The sequence below is a fragment of the Panthera uncia genome, chromosome D1, assembly GCF_023721935.1.
Source record: "Panthera uncia isolate 11264 chromosome D1, Puncia_PCG_1.0, whole genome shotgun sequence".
In the NCBI taxonomy this organism is placed as follows: domain Eukaryota; kingdom Metazoa; phylum Chordata; class Mammalia; order Carnivora; family Felidae; genus Panthera; species Panthera uncia.
In genome coordinates, this window is record NC_064808.1 from 50,314,406 (window position 1) to 50,336,742 (window position 22,337).

The 22,337-nt window shown below is 36.6% G+C and overlaps 1 pseudogene; it reads left to right on the forward strand.

Annotated features, from left to right (window-relative positions):
• The first annotated feature begins 15,142 nt into the window (after nucleotides 1-15,142).
• Nucleotides 15,143-18,724, forward strand: LOC125929193 (olfactory receptor 56A3-like; annotated as a pseudogene).
• The last annotated feature ends 3,613 nt before the right edge of the window (nucleotides 18,725-22,337 follow it).

Here is a 22,337-nt window from a genome sequence, read left to right on the forward strand (position 1 = left end):
GAGTTTAAATACTTCCCTATTTATTACTCTTGAGGTTCACTATATAAGATAAATTGCATATTGATTTGGAATTTCTAGAATTCCTAGGGCTTCATCCCATTGAATTATTCAGCATCCAATGAGATATGTTATAATATCACATTACCAACAAGGAAAATTATACCTCACAATTGTATTCACTCATTACTGTATTACGCTGATCTTCTTGCTTAATACAGTGGGTTGGGTTGGAGTAATTTCTAGGATTCCTCTGCATCTCATGAATAATTATAATGATAATATGTTTGCCCCATCAATTCTATAAAAAAGAAAACACAAACTTCACCAGTGATACAATGAATAGTTTTGACAACAGAATCTGATGGAGGAGGAATAGTTTGGCATAGGGGTTAGAGTAGCAAGGAAGAGAGTTTTATTAAATCATGAACTCAGATCGGAACAATGTTTTCATACCTCTATGATGAGGAAGTATTAGGAAAGCTGAGGGCAAAGCAAAAGTTAACACCACCCTCCCCCACCCCATGGTGGGGGGGCGGTGGCAGTGAGATATGTGTGACATTGCTCAGGCACTCCTAGCTGCCCAAGAACAAAGGAAAGGGGAAAACAAATGGTTAGCTGATAGAGACCACAGTCATGCAGAATATGAGTCTCCATCAGTTCACATAAGTCATAGTAAATTATAAGAAAAAGGCAATCTTGTCAACAACCTAATCTCCAGAAACCTATAGATTTAGTTTCCCAGAGCCCCAATATCACCCTCCCTTCCACAATGATGTGGGGAACAAAAGCAAGAAGGAAATGGTAGTTATAGTTAAATTCCTTTATAACCTGCAGCCCATTGACAAATACTTGAAGCAAATACACAGTGTAGCATTTCTCCATTAACTCCCTACTGACTTAATGTTAATGCTTGACTAGAGAGAAAACAACCTTAGCTTTACAATAGCAAGGCCTCAGGTATCTTTAACATATGAAAGTCCTTTTGTAGGCCTCCCTTTTGCCTTTACCTCCCTCAACTCCATGGTATATAACTGGTCACTCTTCACAACCCCAGTGCAGCTCTTTCTGCCCATGGGTCCTGTCCCTGTGGTTTAATAAAATTATGATAGGGAAATATAGAATAAAATTGGCCGAGAGGGAAAGATGAGGACCTGAGGCCCCTGGATGGGGAAAAACACATATTTTGGAATAATGCTGGGAGTGTCTGACCACAGTAAACCCTCTTGGGTGTAAGGTTCCTCTTAAGACTGTAACTGATGCCGCTATTCCCCCTCAGGTTCCCCTCAGGAATTTGACAAAAGACCTGAGGAAAAGTGAGTAGTAGACCATAAAACATATGACGCACAAGGAAGGGTATGGCCATGGACCACCCCTCATGTAAAAGAAATGAGCCAATCAAAAAGGAATGAGTTGACATTTAGAGTTACCCAGCCAATAAGGGTTGGACCTGAGAAGAAACAAAGGTGGGAGGGAGGTGGTGACCAAAACCTTATAAAACAAAGACCCTTGCCTACAGTCACAGGCATTCACTTTGAAATACCTCCTCTCTATAAAGAGAGCTTTCATTCTATTCCTACTTTTTTTTTTTTTTTTTTTTTTTGGGGACAGAGAGAGACAGAGCATGAACGGGGGAGGGGCAGAGAGAGAGGGAGACACAGAATCGGAAACAGGCTCCAGGCTCCGAGCCATCAGCCCAGAGCCTGACGCGGGGCTCGAACTCATGGACCGCGAGATCGTGACCTGGCTGAAGTCGGACGCTTAACCGACTGCGCCACCCAGGCGCCCCTATTCCTACTTTCTTATATTACTCTAATAAAGTTTTGCCTGCTGCTCATTTTGTGTCTACCTCTTCATTCTTTGAAGCTGCGAGACAAGAAACTCTAGGTGTTGAGGTAAAAAAAAAAAATCATAAAACAAAATCACCTTTTTGCACCAAACACATCTCAAGAATTCTTTCTTGGCCATCAGCTCCAAACCCCCACAACTCCAAAACCCCATCACTTTAGAAACACTCGTTTTCCTGGAGCGGCTCAAATAGTATTTTTGTTTCCAGATATGATTTTCTATTCCCCAGCTGCAGGCTGCTGTTAAACTCTCCCCATCAGGAGACCCTGTTAATGGCTGGGGCTTGCTCTCAGAGCGGGAAGGAATGGCATTCCCTTCCAGGGCTCTTCTCTTTACTCCTGATCCTCTGCTTCCCTAAGCAAGGGTTTGTGCAGCTGGCACCTGCCAGGCATGGCTCCCACATGATATGTAGAAGAGATTTAGATGGCTTCCAATTCTTGTTCTCTTTCTAGCAGAATACATTAGTAGTGACTTTGGCAATTTTGGGATGAATTTTAAACATATTTCATATGTGACTCATAACATTCTGAAGTAGGTAGGTTAAGTACACCATTTTAACAATTTATCTTTTGAAATGGACAACTGAGACTCAGTGATATTATCTGTATTTCCAGCTTAATTAGCAGTGTCTGGATGTGGAAGAAATAAAAGTTAGGTCCAAACCACTGACTATATGAATATACCTGTGTCCTGTGTCACCACAGTGATACAGAAACGCATATCGTATCTGGCATTTTGTTTTATGTTTCTAGGTTTCTCTTACCTCCACCCCCATGCACATAAAATCCTTGGGCCATTTTCCAGAAATCTGGAATGTCCCTTGTTTTTGCACTTACAACTCTGACTCCTGCTTTCACTGCTCAGATTACAATTTTCTTCTTGTTTCCTTTTACTTTGTGTCCATTATTATTATTATTATTATTATTATTATGTATTAATTACTAATTATAAGGACCACCTAACTCCAGAAACTCAGAAGTTGAGACATCTCTCCAAAATATTGTTTAGGACATTACTGAGTGCAACCAGTAATAGATACCTCAATGATCTTCTGGGCATAGTTTTCTGTTTTTACAGCATAGCTTTTAGAAATTCTTTAGATGAAGCTTAATCTGAGGAACTACTTTCTTACTCCCACTGACCCTAAATTGTGGTCTCTGTCTTTAACCTCTAATGTTACTTAGATTAAATTTAATTTCTCCTCCATGATTCAAGCATTTGTGTGCTGATTCTCTGCCTTAACGCCCCTTCAGTATGTTCAGCTGAAAACTCCAAATCATCTAAATTAAGCTGCAGATGATCACTCTTCAGGCTTTCCACCCCACCCCTATTCATCTCCTATGGACAAACTCCTGCATCTCTGAATCTGGCACCACTCAGTAAAAGATCAGAAAAGGCAACAGAAGGGCAAAAAGGAAGGTCCCAGAACACAGGTTCTTACATTTGCTTCCTGACCTGAGACAGGATGAAATCTCTACAACCTGGTTTGCAGACTGCTTCAGCAGTACTGACTCAGGAATGGAATGGAGCACAAATCTGTACTGAAAAGAAAGGTGTCCCCCATGTTCTGATTAATCTTGGAATAGCTGCCTCTCAGGGGCCCTCTATCCAGACTCACTTACAGAGGATGTGAGCAAGGGTCTGGCTCCACTGATATTGGAGTTCTGGTTAGTTCCTGAACTATCTGGGTGTAGTTATAACTCCAGGGCCTCAGGGACTTTTCCCTCTGGGAACTACTCCATCCCTACTTTATTGTGCCTAAAAAGCCGTCTTGGGACAGACAGGCAGGAAGGAGAAGAAAATGATTTTCTTTCTCTCTAAAAGCAAGGAGCTCTGGTAATCCAGCCCAACATTGTGTGTTCTGTGGACAGTTAATCTCCTGGGTATAGGGGTCTTACATTCATCCATCCATGTTCACAGTCATTTGCACATGCATACTCGATGCCCTCCATGGGTCCAATAAGCTCACTCATAAGTTCTCATGGGCTTCCAACAGACCGTTGTTAGATAGGTACCTCCCAAACCATGCTATTGAATGGATTGGTATTAATTTGTCATGACTTTTATGATGGCATCATGATAATGATGGTAGAGTAACTTGAAAAATATATTCCTGAGAAAATGCAACGTGCTTTTCTTAAAGAAAATCCTATCATGTTTTTTGCTGTACTGAAAGACTTTTCAAATGTGATGTATATACAGCTATATACTAGAAAGAATGATTTGTTTATTTTATTTTTCATTTTGAGCCTCATGTGAAATATTCATATGCCTCAAATTATGGGAGCAAGCATCATCAGTTCCTTTTTTTTCTTTCTTTATTTTTCATTATTTTTAAAAGTTGATTGTAGTTGACACAGAATGTTGCATTAGTCAGTTGTACAACATAGTGATTCAACAAATGTATACAGTTATGCTATGTTCACCATTGGTAGCTACCATCTGTCACCACATAACACAATTACAATACCACTGACTCTGTTCCCTGTGTTGTGGCATCAGCATCAGTTTCTTTAAAGGCCTTCTTTTGCTCTATTTTTATTTCTCTGTCTCCTGCATATCTCAACTTTGCTCCTATTCCTCTTCTCTTTAGAAAAGTGAAAGCCCCAGTGTTCTTATTGTTTTTTTTAATGTTTACTTATTTTTGAGACAGAGACAGAGACAGAGCACAAGCAAGGGAGGGACAGAGAGAGAAGTAGACACAGAATCTGAAACAGGCTCCAGGCTCCTAGCTGTCAGCACAGAGCCCAATGTGGAGCTCGAACTCATGAACCGTGAGATCATGACCTAGGCAGAAGTCTGATGGTCAACCAACTGAGTCACCCAGGCGCCCCAAAGCTCCAGTGTTCTTAAAATGTGTCTTTTCAATTAATTTTAGATATGCTTATGTAGCTACATGTTCATGAGGATTATTTGGATATTGAATTTTATAAATAATATTGGATAATAAATCTGATGTTATTCTTTGTTTTCACTCAATACTAAATCTTAAACAACTGTCCATGTTGTTCTGCATAAGTCATTCTTTTTCATTGCTTATTCATTTCAATTCCCATTATGTGCATTTTTTATATAAGTAGTCAACACCCGAATGACCTATAATTACTGCTAACGTCAATATCTTTGTATACTTCTTTTATAGTCCTAAAATAGGTATATGTGTAGGAGTGGGTTTTTTTAGTTATAAAGTAAAAACATTTAATTCCACTAGGAATTACCAAATTTGTCTCCAAAATACTTATAAAATCTCACTAGAAATTCCTATAGTTTAATTCTTCTATAGTTTAATTCTTCACATTCCTTACACCAATTGATGGTAGTTTTTTAATGCTTGGTGGATATAAAATTGTATCTCATTATTTTAATATGATTTTCTCCTGATAACTCAGCATTGTTCGTATACTGTTTAACCGTTTGTGATTTTCATGCTGTGAATTATATTTTGACATCATTTGCCTGCTTTTTCTATTAATTTTGTTTTTCTTGCATATTTTTGCAAAATCTCCATGCATAATTTAAATCTTAGAGCCCCCTTTTCACTAGATATTGCTAGTATCTCCTCTACTCTATTATGTATCTGTGAATTTTAGTGTAAACTTTCCATTATTCAATGGAAAATCTTCAATTTGAACAACTCAAACTCTGTTTTACTATGAACAGATTTTCTGTGGGGATCCTATTTAGGGAACATTTCACAAGATCACAAAGGTGCTTTTTTTGTTTGTTTTGTTTTAATTGTTTTTTTTAACTGAGTGGTTATTTTTCATAATAATTTATTCATTTATTTATTTTTTTACTGTTTCAAGTTTTTATTTAAATTCTAGTTAGTTAACATATAAATTAATATCAGCTTTAGGAGTAGATTTAGGGATTCATCACTTACATAGAACACCCAGTGCTCATCACAAGTGCCCTCAATACCCATCACCCATTTAATCCATCTTCCCACCCACTTCCCCTCCAGCAATGTTCAGTTTGTTTTCTATAGTTAAGATCCTGTATTATGATTTATCTCTCTCTCTTGTTCTTTGCCCCTATGTTCATCTGTTTCATTTATTACATCCCACATATGAGTGAAATCATATGGCATTTTTCTCCAACTGACTTATTTTGCTTAGCAATACTTTCTAGCTCCATCCTTGTTACAGAAGGAAAGATTTCATTCTTTTTGATGGCTGAATAATATTCTATTGTGTACATATACTACTTCTTCTTTATCCATTTATCAGTCAATGGATATTTGGTCTCCTTACATAATTTGGCTACTGTTGATATTGCTGTTATAAACATCAGGGTGCATGTGTCTCTTCAAATAAGTGTTTTGAATCCTTTGGGTAAATAACTAGTAGTGTAATTGCTGTCTTGTAGGGTAGTTCTATTTTTAACTTTTTGAGGAATCTCCATACCGTTTTCTAGAATGACTTCACCAGTTTGCATTCCCACCAAGAGTGTAAGAGCATTCCCCTTTCTCCATATCCAGGTCAATATTTGTTGTTTTCTGAATTGTTAATTTTAGTCATTCTGACAAGTGCTAGGTGGTATCTCATTGTAGTTTTGATTTGTATTTCCCTGATGATGTGTGATGGTGAGCATCCTTTTATGTGTCTGTTGGCCATCTGTATGTCTTCTTTGAAAAAAAATGTCTTTTCATGTCTTCTGCTCATTTCTTAAGTGGATTATTTTGAAGGCGATGAGTTTTATAATTTCTTTATAGATTTTGGATACTAACCCTTTATCAGATATGTCTTTTGCAAATATCTTCTCCCATTCCATAGGCTGCCTTGTAGTTTTGTTGATTGTTTCCTTCACTGTGCACAGAAACACTTTTATCTTGGTGAAATTCTGAGAGTTCATTCTTGTTTTTGTTTCTCTTGCCTCCAGAGATGTATCTAGCAAGAAGTTGCTATGGCTGATGTCAAAGAGTTTGCTGTCTGTGTTCTCCTCTAGGATTTTGATGGTTTCCTTTCTCACATGTAGGTATTGCATCCATTTTGAATTTATTTTTGTTTATGGTACAAGAAAGTGGGCCAGTTTCTTTCTTTTGTATGTTTCTGTGCAATTTTCCCAATGAATTTTTTTAAAAGACTGTCTTTTTTCCAATGTATATTACTCCCTGCTTTATCAAAGATTACTTGACCATATAGTTGTGGGTCCATTTCTGGGCTTTCCATTCTGTTCCATTGATCTGTGTGTCCTTTTCTGCCAGCACCATACTGTCTTGATGCCTACAGCTTTGAAATATAGCTTAAAGTTTGGAATTGTGATGCCTCCAGCCTTGCTTTTCTTTTTCAAAATTGCTTTGGCTATTCAGAGTCTTTTCTGGTTCCATACAAATTTTAGGATTGTTTGTTCTACGTCTGTGAAAAATTGCTGGTGGCATTTTGATAAGGATTACATCAAATGTGTAGTTTGCTTCAGGTAGTGTAGACATTTTCAATAATATTTGTTCTTCCAATCCATGAGCAGGGAATGTTTTCCCATATCTTTGTGTCCTCTTTAATTTCTTTCTTTCTTTTTTAAATTTTAACTTGTTTTATTTTGTTTTATTTTTTAGTTTACATCAAAATTAGTTAGCATATTGTGCAATAATGATACCAGGAGTAGATTCCTTAGTGCTTCTTACCCATTTAGCCCATCCCCCCCCACAATCCCTCCAGCAACCCTCAGTTTGTTCTCCATATTTATGAGTCTCTTCTGTTTTGTCCCCCTCCCTGTTTTTATATTATTTTTGTTTCCCTTCCCTTATGTTCATCTGTTTTGTCTCTTAAAGTCCTCATAAGAGTGAAGTCATATGATTTTTGTCTTTCTCTGACTAATTTCAATTAGCATAATACCCTCCAGTTCCACCCACGTAGTTGCACATGGCAAGATTTCATTCTTTTTGATTGCCGGGGAATACTCCATTGTGTGTGTGTGTGTGTGTGTGTGTGTGTGTGTGTGTGTGTATACCACAACTTCTTTATCCATTCATCCATCAATGGACATTTTGGCTCTTTCCATACTTTGGCTATTGTTGATAGTGCTGCTATAAACATGGGGGTGCATGTGTCCCTTCAAAACAGCACACCTGTATCCCCTGGATAAATGCCTAGTAGTGCAATTGCTGGGTCGTAGTGTAGTTCTATTTTTAGTTTTTTGAGGAACCTCCATACTGTTTTCCAGAAGGGCTGCACCAGCTTGCATTCTTATTCAATTTCTTTCTTAAATGTTCTATAGTTTTCAGAGTACAGAACTTTTACCTCTTTGGCTGGGTTTATTCCTAGATATCTTATGGCTTTTGGTGCAATTGTAAATGGGGTTTGATTTCTCTTTGTGTTGCTTCATTATTGGTGTATAGAAACACAACAGATTTCTGTACGTTGATTTTGTATCCTGGGACTTTGCTGAATTCATGTATCAATTCTAGCAATGTTTTGGTGGAGTCTTCAGGGTTTTCTACATAGAGCATCATGTCATCTGCAAAGAGTGAAATTTTGACTTATTCCTTGCTTATTTGGATGCCTTTTATTGATTTTTGTTGTCTGATTGTTGTAAATAGGACTTCCAGTACTATGTTAGATGACAATGGTAAGAGTGGACATCCCTGTCTTGTTCCTGACTATAGGTGGAAAGCTGTTTTTCCCCATTAAGTATGGTATTAGCTGTGGGTCTTTCATACATGGCCTTTATGATGATATATGTTCCTTCTATCCCTACTTTATTGAAGGTTTTTATCAAGAATTGATGTTGTACTCTGTCAAAATTTTTTTTCTGCATCTATTGACAGGACCATATGGTTCTTATCCTTTATTTTATTAATGTGGTGTATCAGACTGATTGATTGATGAATACTGAACCACCCCTGTGGTCCAAGAATAAATCTCACTTGCTCATGATTAATAATTCTTTTAATGTAATGTTGTATTTAAATTGTTAGTATCTTGTTGAGAATTTTTGAATCCATGTTCAGCAGGGATATTGGCCTGTAATTTTCCCTTATAATGGGGTCTTTGGTTCTGGAATAAAGGTAATGCTGGCCTCATAGAATGAATTTGGAAGTTTTCTTTCCATTTCTTTTTGTTTGTTTGTTTGTAGCAGTTTCAGAAGAATAGGTATTAACTCTTCTTTAATTGTTGGCAGAATTCCCTTGGGAAGCCATCTGGCCCTGGACTTTTGTTTTGGGGGAGATTTTTGATTACTCATTCAATTTCTCCACTGGTTATTAGTCTGTTCAAGTTTTCAGTTTCTTCCTGTTTCAGTTTTGGTCGTTTATATGTTTCTAAGAATTGTTTGATTTCTTCCAGATTATCCAATTTGCTGGCATATAATTTTCAATAATATTCTCTTATAATTTATTGTATTTCTGTCGTGTTGGTTGTGATCTCTCCTCTCTCATTTGTGATTTTATTTATTTGGGTAATTTCTCTTTTCTTTTTGATAAGTCTGCCTAGGGGGTTATCAATTTTACTAATTCTTTCAGAGAACCACCTCCTGGTTTAATTGATCTGTTCTACTGTTTTTTATTTGTTTGTTTCTATATCATTATGGCTGGTCTAATCTTTATTATTTCCCTTCTTTTGTTGGCTTTAGACTTAATTTGCTGTTCTTTTTCTAGCTCTAGCTCTAAGGTTAGGTTGTGTATTTGAGACTTTTCTTGCTTCTTGAGTAGTGCTATATTGCTGCCCACCTCCCACTTATGACTGCTTTTGGTGCATCTCAAAGATTTTGGATCATCATGTTTTCATTATTATTTGTTTCTATGTATTTTTTATTTCTCCTTTAAGGTCCTGGTTGTCCACGCATTGTTTAATATCATGTTTAACCTCCATACTTCTGTGGTCTTTCCAAACGTTTTTTTGTCATTGACATCAAGTTTCATAGTGCTGTGGTCTTTCAGACCACATGCTTTAATATGCATATTATTATCTCAATCTTTTTGTATTTGTTGAGGCCTGATATGTGAACTGGTATGTGATCTATTCTAGAGAATGTCCTGTGTGCACTCAAAAAGAATGAATATTCTGCTGCTTTAGGATGAAATGTTCAGAATATGTGTTAATTCCATCTGGTCTAGTGTGTCATTCAAAGCCATTGTTTCCTTGTTGTTTTCTGCTTAGATGATCTGTCCACTGATGTCAATGTTAAATCCCCCTACTATTATTATGTTATTATCAATGAGTTCCTTTATATATGTTAATTGTTTTACATATCTGGGTGTTCCAAGTTGGGCATAATTATTTACAATTGTTAGGCCTTCCTATTGGATAGACCCTTCTATTATGATATGGTGCCTTTCTTCAACTCTTGTTACAGTCTTTGGTTTAAAAAAACTTATTTGTATGATATAAGTATTTTACTCCAGTAATGTGGTTTGTGTAAGCAAGTTAGGGAGCCAGTGTTGGTGCCTTGCTACTTCCTGTAGGTGGCTCTGTGTTTATGTTGGGAGTTAGGGGAGGAAAATAGTGCCAGCCAGCTCCTTTATCCTGGAGAGGAGACTCTGTGAATGTGCCATATCTGGGATGCCCTGAGAACAGCAAATACTCTGAATACTCTCCCTCTGTGTGTACTCCAGGCGTTCTTCAAATCATTATTTGCACGCTGTCTGCCCCTGGGTTATTTGCTTTTCTTCTCTCCAGGAGCAAGGCAATGCCTTCTGCGATCCATCCCAGCTAAGCCCACTGACCTTTAAAAAACTCCATGTTTTAATCCCACCGTTTGCAAGAATTGAGCCCATCTCATTTCCTCAATCGCTATATGTTAACTAACTAGAATTTAAATCAAAACTTAAAAAAAAAAGAAATAAATGAAATAGAGACTAAAAAACTAATAGGTGAGATCACTGAAACCAAGAGTTCATTGTTTGATAAGAGAAACAAAATTGATAAACCTTTAGGCAGACTCACCAAGAAAAAAAGAGGAAGGACCCAAATAAGTAAAATCAGAATGAAAGAGAAGTGACAACTGATACCACAGAAATACAAAAATATATATATTACAACAAAAAATACATGTCAACAATTGGACAACCTAGAAGAAATGGATAAATTTCTAGAAAGATGCACTCTTTCAAAACTGAATCAAGTAGAAATAGAAAATAAGAAAAAGAAAAAATATAGAATCTAAATAGACCAATCGCCAGGAATGAAATTGAGTCAGTAGTCAAAAGACTACCAAAAAATAAAAGTACAGGACCAGATGGATTCACAGGTGAATTATACTAAACATTTAAAGAGTTAATACTTCTTATTCTCACATTTTTCTGAAAAATAGAAGCAGAAGGAAAGCATCCAAGTATATTCTATGAAGCCAGCATTATCCTGATACCAAAACCAGGTAAAGACACTTACAAAACAAGAGAACTAAATGACAGTATCTCTAATGAACATAGATGCAAGAATCCTGAACATAATACTAGCAAATCAAATCCAACAATACATTACAAAAATCATTCCCTATAGCCAAGTAGGATTTACTTCCAGGATGCAAGGTTGGTTCAAAAATTGTAAATTAATCAACATGATATATCACATCAATAAAAGAAAGGATAAAAACCACATGATCATTTCAATAATACAGAAAAAGCATTTAACAAATTGCAACATCCATTCATGGTAAACCCCCTCACAAAGTAGGTTTGGAAGGAGCATACTTCATCATAATAAAGGCATTATATGAAAAACCCACAGTGATAAAAACTGAAAATAAAAGTGAAAAAAAAACCCACTAAAATAGTACTAGAAGTTATAAATGAATTCAGGAAAGTCATAGGATACATAATCAGTATATGGAAATCTGTCTCATTTCTGCACTCGAATAATAAAGTAGCAGAAAAAGAAATTAAGAAAACAATCTCATTTACAATTGTACCCAAAATAATAAGACATGTAGGAATAAACTTAACCAAGGAGGTGAAAGACCTATTCTCTGAAAACGATAAAACATGATGAAAGAAATTGAAGATGAGGAAAAAAATGGAATGGTATTCCATGCTCATGGAATTAGAGAGCAAATATTGTTAAAATGTCCATTCTATCCAAAGCAATCTATAGATTTAATGCTATCCTTATCAAAATACCAACAGCATATTTCTCAGAACTAGAACAAAGAATCCTAAAATCTCAGTAGAACTACAAAAGACCCCAAATACACAAAGGAATCTTGAAAAGAACAATACTGGAGGTATCAGAATCTCACATTCACAGATATACTACAAAGCTGTAGTAATCAAAACAGTTTGGCCCTGGCACAAAAATAGACATATTGAACAATGTGACAGAAGAGAGACCAGAAATAAACCCACACACAATTACATGGCCAATTATCTATTTAAAAAGAGGAAAGTATATGCAAAGGGGAAAATACAGTCTCTTCAACAAATGGTGTTGGGAAAACTGGACAGCTACATCCAAAAAAGGGAAACTGTACCACTTTCTTACACCATACATAAGAAACCCAAAATGAATAAAAGATCTAAATGTGAGACCTAAAACCGTAGTATTCACAAGTATAGTATTTTTCTAGATATGTTTCTAAGGCAAAGTAAACAAAAACAAAAATAAACTCTTGGGACTACATCAAAATAAAAAACTTCTTCACAGCAAAGGAAATAATGAGCAAAACTAAAAAAACAACCTACCGAATTGGAGAAAATACTAGCAAATGATATTTCTAAGAAGGGGTTAATATCCAAATATCTAAAGAACCTATACAACTGAACACCAAAAAACAAAAACAAAAACAAAAAAAGCCCTCAAATAATCTAATTAAAAATGGCAGAAGACATGAACAGACATTTCTCCAAAAAAGACATAAAAATGGCCAAGAGGCAATTGAAAAGATGCTCAATATTTTGAGCTCACTTATCATCAGGAAAATGCAAATCAAAACCACAATGAGATATCACCTCACAGTTGTCACAATGGCTAAAATCCAAAACGCAAGAAACAGTAACTGTTGGTAAGGATGAGGAGAAAAAGAAATCACTTGTAATGTTAGTGGGAATGCAAACTGGTGCAGGCACTGTGGGAAACAGTATAGAAGTTTCTCAAAAAATTAAAAATAGAATTACCATATGACAAAGTAATTCTATTGCTGGGTAGTTGCCCAAAGAGTATGAAAACACTAATCTGAAAAGATATGTGTACCATTCTGTTTATTGCAGCATTATTTACAATAGCCAAATCATGTAAGTAGCTCAAGTGTTCATTGCTAGAAGAATGGATTAAGATGTGTTGTACACATAGAATGGAATATTATTCAGTCATAAAAAGAATGAGATCTTGCCATTTACAACAAGATGGATGGATGTAGAGTTCATATTGCTAAGTAAAGTAAGTCAGTCAGAGACAGACAAATCCCATATATTTTCACTTATATGTAGAATTTAAGAAGCAATAATGAAGAGAGACAAAAATAAATAAATAAAACCCTCAGAACAATATGAAGAACAAACTGGTGGTTACCAGAGATGAAGTGGGTGGGTGGGGGAATGCATGAAACAGGTAAAGGGGATTAAAAGTACACTTATCATGATGATCACTGAGTAATATATAGAATTATTTAATCACGATATTGTACACCAGAAACTAACGTAACACTGTATGTTAATTAAAGTGGAATTTAAAAATAAATAAAGGATCACTCTCTTGTACTTCCATAACACCATGAGCACATCTTATTTTGGTGAGCCACACTATACTGCTATTCTTCTGTCTGACATTTTTGTGCCCTACTTTATTCAATGAGTTATCCCAAAGGCAGAGATGATCATATTTGATATTTTCTCCCAAGGTCAAATACAGTGATTGACAATCTGACTAACCAGATTATTATGTTATTTCCCATCCTATTTTAATTTAGTTTGATACTTTCCACAAAGCTTCTTACATGGTTCTCCACAAGCTTAAATGATTTATTAACAAGTTTCTTCTTTTTTGGCTACTTGTTGTCCTCTTCAAAGATGGGATCAAATGTCATATTATCCTCCAGCAACATCTGCTCTGCTGACATATCCAAGTACTTCCAGAACTGTTTTGTCAGGTTCCCAGCTGGCAGCACTGATACCTTTCATGCCCTATTCCTCCTGGCTGTGGGGCCAGTGTCACCTTCCTGATCACTGTCTTGATTCCAAATAATCAACCAGATCCTTAGAAGTTCCTCACCTAGTCTTTCATTGATCAAGGACAGAAAGTCAAGGTCCTTCCTGTCTTTTAGGAAAACGTATACTCTTTGTAGAGCTGATGCTAGTGTTACTGCAACCACTGCCAAACCCCGGATGACATGGTTTGTATGAAGCCCTCTTTTGTGTTTATTTAAGATGGTTTTGAAATGCTCATCAGATAACTGCATGCAATGAAATCGTGATCACTGAAAACTAATAATTATTTAACATCTTAGCAGTTTAAAAAACATCTAGAATGGTGGTTGCCAGGGGCAGAAGGGAGGAGGTCATGGGAAGTTATTGTTTAATGGGTACAGAGTTTCAGCTTTGCAAGATGAAGAGAGTTCTGGAGACGGATCCTGGTGATGGTTGCGCAGCAAAATGGATGCACTTAATATCAACGAACTGTATATTAAAATGGTTAAGATAATAAATTTTGCGTCATGTGTATTCTACCACAATAAAAAGCTGGAAAAAAGAAATACAATTTTAGCAGCTAATATAAATAATTCGATAGTAATTTTAGTAGTCTTTAACAGTTTAACATCTTCAAAACCTCCATCAATTTCAATTTAAAGCATTATTAAGACATCTTCACTAGTGTCTTCATTATTTACCACACTTTACTCCTGTGGCCTATTGACACACGCATATTGAAACACACACCCATTGTTCTCATTGTAATAGTCATATTGATCTTTAAGATCATTTCTTTCTCTTTGGTACCTAAGTTAGACCATGATATCTAAGTGTATATATTTATTTTTATTTTTTAAAGTTCATTTATTTCTGACAGAGAGAGAGAGAGAGTGCGAGCATGAGCTGGGGAGGGGCAGACAGAGAGGGAGACACAGAATCTGAAGCAGGCTCCAGGCTCTGAGCTGTCTGCACAGAGCCAGACGCAGGGCTCAAACTCACGGACCGTGAGATCATGACCTGGGCCAAAGTTGGATGCTTAACTGACTGAACCACCCAGGAGCCCCAACTAAGTGTATATATTTAGATATATCCAGGTGTACACTTTTTTTGATTTCTCCCACCCAGGATTTATTGAAATTCTTTTTTTTAAGTTTATTTTTTATTCTGTGTGTGAGAGAAAGCACAAGTGTGGGAGGGGCAGAGAGAGAGCAACAGAGAGAATCCCAAGCATATTTTGCGATGACAGCAGACAGCTTGGTGCAGGGCTCAAACTCATGAACCTGAGATCATGACCTGAGCCAAAGTCGATGTTTAACCGACTGAGCCACACAGGTGCCTCTTATTGGAATTCTTGAATCTGATTACTGATGTAGTCTGTCCTGAAAAGTTCAGATGTTTCTGTCTCATTCTCTTTCTTCTTCAACTGGGAGCTCTTATTAAATGTATTAAACATGCTCATCCCATCTATTTCTCCTACATTTTCTTCATTTTTTCCCATATGTTTTTATTTTATTTCCATCTTCATTCTCAGTAGATTCTTCTGACCACCTCTGACACTTTACTGACTCTACCATTAGCTGGCCCTAATCTACTGTTTAATTTAGTTCTTGTTGATATTCTGTTTTTCAAGTATATCTGGTTCTTCTTCAAATCTGCTTTGTTACGTTTTAGAGATTCCAGTGTCCTGAGCAAAATATTAATTCTGGACATCATCTTATTAATCCCAGGAAAACAGAAAAGATAGAGGGACTCCGAGCAGTCAGAATCCCGTATTTTGCTCTTTACATGTTTGCATTTTCTGTGTATCCATTGGAGCTTCATTCTAAAGCATTTCTCAAGTTCTATCTTCTAGGTCACTATCTTTCCAAGTGTGGCTAATCTATTCTTAAATCTGTCTCTTGCAATGTTAATTATTTTATTTTTTTCATTTTTGGAGAGAGGACTGATTCTCCTTTTCTGTGTGTTTATTTTGTTGTGTATATTTTAAAGCTTTTCTTTGTTTTCTTTTTTTTTAATGTTTGTTTATTTTTGAGACAGAGACAGAGTATGAGCAGGGAGGGGTAGAGAGAGAGAGAGAGGGAGACACAGAATCCGAAGCAGGCTTCAGGCTCTGAGCTGTTAACACAGAGCCCAACTCGGGGCTCAAACTCACAAGCCGTGAGATCATGACATGAACCGAAGTTGGATGCTTAACCGACTGAGCCACCCAGGCTCCCCTAAAGCTTTTCTTTCATTACCTAAAACCCAGTAGGGCTAGGTAATGAACAAAATAACTTTGTTCAATATCTTTTACCACACAAGTAATATCTTAAGTTTTTGTAGATTGGATTTGGCTATCATTTTTGTGGGCTTATATTCATTTTTTAAATTAAAAAAATTTTTTGATGTTCCTTTATTTTTGAGAGAGAGAGAGAACATAAGCAGGGGAGGGGCAGAGAGAGAGAGAGAGAGAGAGAGAGAGAGAGAATCCAAAGCAGGTTCCAGGCTCAGAGCTATCAACACAGAGCCTGACGCGGGGCTTGAACTCATGAACCATGAGACCATGACCTGAGCCGAATTCAGACGCTCAACTAACCGAGCTACCCAGGTACCCCATCATTTTCTTTTTAATTAATTGTCTTTTTACCACAAGCAACTCAATTTCTTCAGAAGTTTTTGTGCTGAAATTCTTTGAGGCCTGAGATGAAGTTTCTTTCTCAAGAAAGGATTTGGGCTTGTTTCTGTTATTTTCTGAAACCACCACCAATCCAGGATAACTTTAAATTCCTTTCTGAGACAAACAGTTGGTGTGAACACAGGATGCCAAGTCAAAAGAGAACCAGCCAGTAGTTCAGGATTTACAGGGAAGATTTCTACTATAAAACAAGCTTTGAGGTTATTTGAAGTTCCAGGTATAAGTGAGGGACGAAGATGAAGGAGTGGGATTATTACTAGTGCCCACCTTTTTATTCAGGATGTAGTGTTGTAAAGCCCTATCTAAATGGGAGATCCTCTGCTACATTCTCCACCTGCTTGAGCCTAGATTTATCTTCTGTCCCTGGAGTTTAGATTCCAAGCTCCCCTAGGTAATGAAGACAGGTGCTTAAGTTTATAGAGTGCTGCAAGTGCTCTCGGGTTGAAAGCCAACATCAATATTTGATTTTGATGTCTGGATTTTATTCAATCTTTAGCCTGATAATTCTTTCTTTTTTACTTGTTCATGGGTGTATTCAAGATATTAAAATATAAATAATAGATGTAAGTATAGGCATAAGTGTAGGTATGGATATGGGTATGGGTATTGATAAAGATAGAGATTAGATATAGACATAACCATAGAAATGATTTGTATACCTTTTCATCAAGGAGATTTGCTCTAAGTACCCCAGTTCATCATGTCACTGGATATTATCATCTTTTTCTCCCTTAAAATCTTGAAAATGAATCCCATCTAACCTTTGGAATGCATTTCTGTTCATTTTAAAATTTAAACTGAAATGTTTCATCAGCCTTTGATTTTATGTATTTAATTTAAATAACATTTGATGTTTAAATAATTTCTGATTCATTAAATATTAACCAAGCAAACAAACTGAAAATACACATTCACATAAAAGAAAGATAAAACACAGATGAAATAACAAAGATGTGGAAACATTATATTATATATTCAACAAATGTCTATCAGCCACCTCTTATATGTCAAAAAATGTGCTAGGCACAAGGGCTGTGGGGTGGATGAAGTGGACTATGTACTTACCCTTATGGATTTTACAAGCTAAGTACATAGCCATCAGAGTATGATAGATTTACTCCTCTCTTCTGCAGCTACTCAGAGACATCTGCCTCACTAAAGTCACTGCCATTGCTGCCTTAGAACAGCAGCTCCCTCTCTATTGAAGTCTCAGACTTCATCCTGAATTGCTTTGTCAGGTCCCCCATCTGGAAGCATTGGTTGTCTCTGCCCCTCAGCCTCCTCTTCCTCCTGGCTATGGGGCCAACGTGACCCTCCTGATCACCATCCGGATCAGGATGGAGGTCTCTTGGCATAAGCCCATGTACTACCTGCTCGGCCTCCTTTCCCTGCTGGACATCATGCTCTGCTTGACTGTCATCCCCAAGGTCTTGGCCATCTTCTGGTTTGACCACAGGTCCATCAGCTTCTCTACCTGCTTCCTCCAGATGTTCATCATGAATTCCTTCCTGCCCATGGAATCATGCACCTTCCTGGCCATGGCCTATGACCGCTATGTGTCCATCTGTAAGCCTCTCTACTACCCATCTATCATCACTGACCAGTTTGTAGGAAAGGCTGTTCTCTTCATCTTGGCCCGGAACACATTTCTTACTGCACCTATTCCCATCCTCTCTGCCCAGCATCATTACTGTGGAAAAAATATAATTGAGAACTGTATGTGTGCCAATCTCTCTGTGTCCAAACTCTCCTGTGATAACATTGCCTTTAACAGAATTTACCATTTAGTTGTGGCTTGGACTCTTCTGGGCTCTGACCTCATCCTCATCATTTTCTCCTATACTTTCATCCTATGAGCCGTTCTTAGACTCAAGGCAAAAGGGGCAGCTGCCAAAGTTCTGAGCATTTGTGGCTCTCACTTCATCCTCATCCTCTTCTTCAGTACCATCCTGCTGGTTTTTGTTTTCACCCACATAGCCAAGAAAAAAATTTCCCCTGATATCCCTGTCTTACTTAATGTGTTATACCATGTAATTCCTGCAGCTCTCAACCCCATTATCTATGGGGTATGAATGCAGGAGATTAAAGAGGGGATTAGGAAATTGCTGAGGAGGGCGAAAGCAGCAAGTAATTGTGTTCTAGCTTGACTTTTCTTAACTAAAATACTCAAAATCACTATTGGAATACAGGGACTTGGAGACAAAATTACAGTCCTAATCCTCTCTCTGGACATGCCTGATGATATGAATTGTATGGTTTTTCTCTTACCCACAGGTACATCACATTTCTTACATTCCATCATTTTCTGGAAGTGACTAAGGATACAGATGTATATATAATCTCTCATCATGGCACCCAGCCCAGAAGCTATGAATGTTGATGAATGAAGCATCACACCTCACTGTCTGCTCCTGATTAAATCCCTTTTAGAGTCAGTGTAATGGATGTGTGGTTGATGGGAAGTATCAGTACTTAAAGATAGTGCATTGACTTTGGAAAAGAAAGTAAAATTAAAAAGCAACGCTAAAAAATGCTGAAAATAACCATTAGGTTTTAACCTTTCCCTCAGGCATTTAAGCATATTTATTGAAAGCTATTTTATATCTAGCACAGAACTAGAAAATGGGATTCTAACACACATAAATCTTGGTCCCATTACTCAAAAAGGTCCAATGAAAATTTCAAAAGTTAGAATTAAGAGTTAGATTAAAACACATAAATAAGCCCAGAAGAGAGTTAAATTTTGTTCCTGTAGGTGGGACTCCTTTACCTACCTGACCTCCTCCTTCAGACCCCCAGTCAGAACTGCCTCCCTAAGAGCTGCTTAAAAACATGAACTATAGTCCTGTCTCTAGAACTTTTTGCTTTTTGTTCCTCTGTCCACATAGCTCTGTCCCTCAGGTCCACTGGGTCTCCCTGACCACAGTATTTAAAATAGTATCCAACAATATTCCCCCCAAGCACAAACAATGTCCTTATACCTTCTCTGTTTTCCTGTTCTGCACAGAATTTATCACTGTTTAATGAACCTACATTTACTCATTTATTTGTTTAGTCAGCCTACATTCACTAAAATTTAAGCAGTAGAAGGGCAAGAATTTTTGTCTTTTATGTTCACTGTTGTATTTCGAGTGTGCAAACAGTGCTCAGTGTATGGCATAGACCAATAAATGTTTATGAAATTAATGACTGAATACATGTTGAATAAATGATTGAATGTATGCTGGTTATCCAAAAATGAGACAAAACAATTGTAAATATTTATGTACCCAAAATGAGAACACCCAAAAATATAAAAGAATTAATTATAATATACAGGAACTAATTGATAATAATACAAAAATAGGGTACTTTAACTCTCCACCTCCAGCAATGGATATATCATCTAAGTAGAAAATCAACAAAGAAACAATGGCTTTGATTGACACACTGGACCTGATGGACCTAATAGGTATATTCAGAACATTCCATCCTAAAACAGCAGAATACACATCCTTTTAAAGTCTACATGGAACATTTTCCAGAACAGACAACATATTAGATCACAAAACAGGCCCCAACAAATACAAAAAAGACTGAAATCATACCATGCACCTTTTAGGACACAACACTATAAAACTAGAAGTCAACCACAAGAAAAAATTTGGAAAGAACAAATACATAGAAGTTAAGCAACACAAAATCCTACTAAACAATTAATGGGTCAACCAGGAAATCAAAGAAATAAAAAATACATTGAAACAAATGAAAATGAAAACACAACAGTCCAATACCTTAGGGATGCAGCAAAAGTGGTCCTAAGAGGGAAATAGATAGCAATACAGGCTTCCTCAAGAGTTGGAAGAAAACTAAAAAAAATTAGAACAGATCAATGAAACCAGGAGATGGTTCATTGAAAAAAATTAATAAAATAGATAAGCCTCTAGCTGGACATATCAAAAAGAGAAAAGATCCAAATAAAAAAAATCACAAATGAGAGAGGAGAAATAACAGTCAACACCGTAGAAATACAAAAAATTATGAGAGAATATTATTAAAAACTATATGCCAAGAAATAGGACAACCTGGTACAAATAGATAAATTCCTACAAACATATAAACTTCCAAAAATTAACAGAAAAAATAAAAAACTTGAACAGACTGATAACCAACAAAGAAATTAAATCGATAATCAAAACAATCCCAACAAACAAAAGTCTGGGGCCAGATGGCTTCACAGGTGAATTTTATAAAACATTTAAAGAAGAGTTAATATGGGGCACCTGGGGGGCTCAGTCAGTTGAATGTCGACTCTTGCTTTCAGTTTAGGTCATGATCCCAGGGTGGTGGGATCAAGCCCCACATTGAGCTCGGCACTGAATGTATAGCCTGCTTATGATTCACTCTCTCTCTCTCTCTCTCTCTCTCTCTGCCCCTCTCCCTTAGGCTTTCTCTATATATAAAATAAAAAAGAAGAGTTAATATTTATTTTTCTGAAACTATTCCAAAATATGGAAAAGAAAAAAAAACACACACAAATTTATTCTATGAGCCAAAATTACCCCGATACCAAAACCAGATAAAGCCTCCACTAAAAAAGAAACCTATAGGCCAATATCCCTGATGAACATGTATGCAAAATTTCTCAACAAAATACTAGGAAATCAAATCTAACAATATCTTTAAAAAATCATTCCCCACTATCAAGAGTGATTTATTCCTGGTGTGGTGGTTTAATATTGGCAAATCAATCAATGTGATGGAGCACATTAATAAAAAAAAAGAAGAACCATATGATCATTTAAACAGAAGCAGAAAAACCATTTGACAAAGTACAACATTAACTGATGGTAAAACAAACAAACAAACAAAAACCTCACAACAGTAGTTCTAGAGAGAAAATACTGAAACATAATAAAGGCCATCTATAAAAAATCCACAACTAATATCATCCTCAGTGAGGAAAACCTGAGAGCTTTTCCTCTATGGTCAGGAATAAGACAGGTATATGCACTCTCACCACCGTTATTTAACAAAGTACTGGAAGTCATAGCTAGAGCAATCAGACAACAAAAATAAGTAAAAGGCATCCAAATCAGCAAGGAAGAAATAAAAGTATTTGCAGATGACACGACACTACACATAGAAAACCTGAAAGACTCCACCAAAAAAAAAAAAAAAGGCTAGAACTGATAAATGAAATCGTTAAAGTCACAGAATGCAAAATCAACATACAGAAATATAATAAAGCAAAAGAAAGAGAAATTAAGAAAACAATCCCATTTACAACTGCACCAAAAACAATAAGATAGGAATAAGCCTCCCCAAAGAGATGAAAGAACTATATTCTGAAAACTATAAAATACTCATGAAAGAAATACAAGAGGACACAAAGAAATGGAAAAACATTCCTTGCTCATGGATTGGAAGAATAAATATTGTTAAAATGTCTATGCTTCTCAAACAACCTATACAGTTAACACAATCCTTATCAACATGCAAATATCATTGTTTATAGAGCTAGAATAAACAATCCTAAAATTTCTATGAAACCACAAAAGACCCCAAATAGCCAAAGCAGACTGGAAAAAGAAAATCAAAGCTGGAGGAATCACAATTTCTAACTTCAGTTTAGGTTACAATGCAGTAGTGATCAAAACAGTATGGTACTGACACAAAAACGGACTCATAGAGAAGGCACCTGGGTGGCTCATTCAGTTAAGTGTCTAACTTCAGCTTAGGTCATGATCTCACAGTCTGTGAGTTCGAGCCCTGCATGGA